This window comes from Urocampus carinirostris, chromosome 15 (assembly GCF_059441175.1).
Source record: "Urocampus carinirostris isolate Australia breed hairy pipefish chromosome 15, RoL_Ucar_1.0, whole genome shotgun sequence".
NCBI classification, from domain to species: domain Eukaryota; kingdom Metazoa; phylum Chordata; class Actinopteri; order Syngnathiformes; family Syngnathidae; genus Urocampus; species Urocampus carinirostris.
Window position 1 is genome coordinate 35,901,509 of NC_142363.1, and position 5,027 is coordinate 35,906,535.

Consider the following 5,027-nt stretch of genomic DNA (forward strand, 5'->3'; position numbering starts at 1 on the left):
CAACTCATTTATTTATTCGTTTGTTCATTTTTTAATTATGGTATTTAGTGTGTCGTGTAGTTTATTTTGTTTTTTTTTTGTGTATTTTGTCGTTTATTTTGTTGTTTGTCATGAATTTTGTCTTTGGTAATGGCAAAGTGTAGGACTGTAAAGATGCCAGGGATAAGGGTCCACCCATTTCCAGCAATGGACAAGATCTGATCCAAAGCAAAGGAGAGACACGGTCCAGGACCAGGTCTGCCAGTTGGAGGAGTAGGGAAGGTGGTCCAGGGCTGTGGAGCTTGGAGTCCAAGTGGGAGCTTCCAGAGCTAAAGATCACCTGGCCAGAACCCTAGAGTTTGCCTGTCTGTTTACAATTTGAGGCCCCCGCCTTAATATGATGAAGCACGGGTGTCAAACTGGCCCCCAAGACAACAGTGAGAGAAGTGCAAGAGGAAAATGAGCTGTAGTTTTAAATATTTCCACCGGATGTCACCCAAGCCAGTTAACACTTGCAAAACAATTGCGGTTGTCTTTCCCTATTTCTCTCTCACTTTCTTCTTTTTTATATTTTTCTCCCTCTCTTTCCCCTGTTCACTCTCTCTTTTTCTCTATTCCTCTCTCACCCTCCAATTCTTTATCTTTTCTCTTTCTATTTCCTCTTTCTGTAATTTACGCTGTAATAGGTCTTTCTTTCTTTCTATTTTTCTCTTTCTTTCTCACCCTCTCTTTTCTCTCCCCTTTTTTGATCCCTCTTTCACCTCACTTTGTCTCACTTTTCCCCCTGCTCACTCTTTTACTCTCTTTCTTTCTCTGTCGTTTCACTTCTCTCATTCTTTTTATCTTTCTCTTTTTCTTTCGCTCTTTATTTCTTTCTTTTTGTCTTTATTTCTCTCGTTATTTATCCATTCATATCTCTATTCTGCTCTCTCTTTTTCTCTCAGTTACTCTGTCTCCCTTGTTCTCCCAATTTGTGTATCACTCTCGCTTTCCCTCCCTCTCTCTCTTTTTTTCCTTCTCTCTTTCTTTAAAACATACTAGTCTGGCCCACGTGAGATTTTTTTTATAGCATTTGTGGCCCCCAGAAAGGGACTGTGTATTGTTAAGAGCCTCCCAGTGGTAAAATAATTTATCAAAAACATAGTGATTTTTAATATAGGCAAAGTATGATACTGGCTTTCTAATTAAAGTATTTGTAGGTCCAGCCATTTGCATTTATTTTACATAACAGTGGTATCCCCCTTTCAGGATGACCAGGGTGAATTACATTTAGCATTACAGTACACAAACATAGTAAACACTAGGTAACATGTTGAAAATTTGTCCGGAAAGTGCATGACAGCAACGACGCCCCCAGCCTGTAAACTAGTCCAGAAACTCTATGAGGGCTGCGACGCAGCTTCCCATCTCTGCCAGCTGGTCCACACAGGCGTTCACATGCTTCAGGTCAAACGCTGGTCCGCTGACTCATCTCAAATGTCCTTTTCCTTTTTGTTTCTTTTTTCCTGGTTTCTTTTCCCCCTTTTCTCTCCTTTTTCTCATTTTTTTCTGAGTTCCTGTAGTTTGCAGTTTTTTGGGGTTGCACTATACAACACAGGGACCTCTAGTGGTCAGATAATACACACTGTCCTTTTCACGCAAGTGCAGCCTAGGCAAATGATGGCTTCGTTTATTGATTTTATGATTGATAGATTTACATTTTTGATTCTTTTTTAGATTTTATTTTGTTGTGCCATTTTGGTTCAGAGTGCAACTCCGGCGGCCCTCAACTCGATTGAGTTTGAGACCCCTGCTTCAGAGGTTGTGGCCTTTCTTGAGCTTAGCACTAAAGGAGTTCAAGCTTTTCTGAACTTTGGCGACATCAAGTGGAGAAAAGTGGAAGTCAAATCACGCCATTCCATGTTACATTCAGCAAAGACACTGAAATTTGGAGCAGACATATATTACCAACCCAGTTTTTGGGACCAGTAATGTGTTTTTCAGGGATGTCTTTTACCATTAGCTTTTTTTGCTTTGAATGTCTAGTTTATTCTTGTATTTCGTAGATTATTGGCAGGGTTGGGTAGGGTTACTTTAACTGGATTACTCTCAATTACTTTTGGATGACTCCAATACCAAATATGCTAATAAAAGACAAAAGAAACATGAATAAAGTTATGACTCACAACACGTGGTAAGCTTTCTCTCCTGGCTTTGATCTCTGATCTCCGTCAAAACTAACATCAAATGCGACAGAAACAAAATGAAAATCAATCCAAACAGCTTGCCAACATCATGTTTGCCGTTCCATGTATTCCGTTACTCCCCAAGCCTGCACAAAATTTAGTCGTTTTATTCATATTTAGTTTCTTTTGTCTTTTACTAGCATATTTGGTATTGAAGTAATCCAAAAGTAATTGAAAGTAATCCAGTTAAAGTAATCCTACCCAACCCTGATTATTGGCTGTTGCCCTGAAGTCACTATTTTAAATAGATATTTTGTTGTGTCATGCAGACAGCTGGAAAAAAATATTATAATAGATTTTTTTTGGGTAAAACCTGTGCGGAATTTTACAATATTATTGGTAATATAGTGAACAAAGATGTTACAATGTATGTGTTCTACCCGGTGCGGTTAGGCAGGTGCACCAATTGGTAAAGAGGGCACTTAAGTTCCCGGTAAAGTTTATAAACATACTTCAATGTGCGAGTCTTCATTTAAATATAATAGCTAACATAAGACAAAAGGGACATTTTTTTATGTTTTTTGATACTTTTTTATTTCTCTTTAGCTTTTCCCACAAACTTTTTTTCCCGCTCTTCTCCATTTTCCTTTGTCATTTGAATGTTTTGTTTTTGTCCAAACGATCTCATTCTTTTCCCTTTTCTTCCTTTATCCTACTTGTTTTTTCCCTCACGTCAAATTTTAGAAACACATTTCTTGATATAACTCACCGATGGATGAAGTAGGCTACTTGTTTTCCGGTTGCTGCGTTCTTTCTTCGCTTTGCAATTCCCACAATTCATAGCGGCACCCTCGAAGACCAAATCGCCAATTAAGAATGGAGATATTCAATCAAGCCTTTCTATTTGAGAATTGAAAAGATTTTTTCTCCAAAAGAATCATATCATCTTCACACCTCGCCAAAAGCCCTTCAGCACCAAATGGTATGCTTCAAAGTGTATCCATGTTAGCCACTTATGCCTGTTTTTGTGTTAGCCGCAATAGCGCCTTGTGTTAATAAACAGCAGTGAGCTGTCAAAATGGCCGATATCAGGATATTAATCAGACTACGAATATCAACACAAAACTAAAACAGCAGTTTTGTAGCGCTGTCGAAAGGGTATAAAAAGCTTGCTTAGGATATCACTTGCCAGAATGTAGCCTTTGTCTATATCACAACGGTGGCTGAAATATATTGGGCATCAGTGTATTGATCAAACAGTTAAAAACAACCCAGAACTCCCACTGCAGTTTTGAAACGCCACAAAAACCTAAGAAGCTTGCCTTAAATTCCACTTGCACATTATTGCCAGAATGGAGCTTTTTATCGTAATGGTGTCCAGAATAGTCTGTGAATGAAAAAAACTTGTGGTTAATTTCTAGCCTGATTCTACTGATATTCTCATCGCCTGAATAAAAGTAAATGTAAATATATAAAGAATACAAATAAAACTATTGTGGAATAAAAGCTTAGTCAGGGTAGCTGAAATTAAATTGGAATAAGGAAGCTTGATGCGGTTGATAATTGACAATAGTGTGCAAGTGACAAAGTAAGCTTTTTATACTTCTTTAGTGGTATTGAAGCTCTAGGTCAGGGGTCTCCAATGTTGCGCCCTCTAAGAAAATTTGAGGTTCCCAGGGACCCGTTATGAAAATAGCTCATCAATGCCGGCTCATTGGATTTTCTAGTCAAAGTATTTTTTCAGCAGTTGAGTCTATTTAACCCTAGTTTTAATAATTAACATAGTAATACTATGATCATTATTTTAGAAATCTGAAGATTTAAATTGCAGTTCATGGACAAAAAAAAATGCAATCGAGTAATGTTTTTTTTTTTAAAAACAATTAAGAAAATAGAATGAGAATCTATTCATGTATTTAACAAATGTATTTATTCAGCTTTTTATTGATTTATTTTACAGGAAATACAACAAACTCAATACCAATGAGTTAAACAAAGCGAATGAGCAAAAGACATTTTAGCTATCTAGCTACTTTTTTCAAGCTCTGTTGCTAAAGACAACATTTTTAGCTATTTGTCAAGCTATTTAGTTAGCCTTTTGCTTTTTTGCATTTAATCTTTTTTAGGCAGCTATCTGGCTAGCTTTTTTAGCTCTATAGCTAGCCATCTTCCTATATTTTAGCTATTTAGCAAGATATCTGGCCAGCTTTTTACATTTTATACATGTTATCTAGCTATTTTTTAGCAAGCTATCTGGGTAACTTTTACGCTTTGTAGCTAACTTCCTGCATTTTTAGCTATTTGGCAAGCTAACTAGCTAGCTTTATACATATTTTGCATGCCAGCTAGCTAAAATTTGACATTTTTTTGCGAGTTATCAAGCTAAGCTAGGGCATCCTTTACAGCTAGCGATCTAGATTAGTTTTTAACTTTCTATCTGGCTATTTAGATGGCTTTTTAATCTTTTCGAACATGTTATGTGACATTCTGTTGTTGACTCATTGTTTTTGTCCTTTTTTTATTTTTATGTTCGAAATAAAAGTTTTCATTCATTCATTCAATCTTAATCCTGTTTACCTTTCAAGCTACCCTTTTAGCAAGCCATTTAGCTTAGTTGCTATTTTAGAAATGCATATGAAAGTGGGTTTCCCTTTGCGCTAATTGGTAACAAAAAGTAGCTCGACGCTTAAAGGTTGGAGACTCCTGCTCTAGGTTCTTTTTCATTTGATCAATATCGGCCATCGTTACAGATCCAACCCCATCATTGATCAATACCCCGCTAGGTCGGGATTTCCTAGGAAATTGTCAACAATAATGTTTTCTAACCGGCATCAGAATTCAGCCACTTTTCTTCATTCGGACGGAAGTCGAAATCCAAAAAGC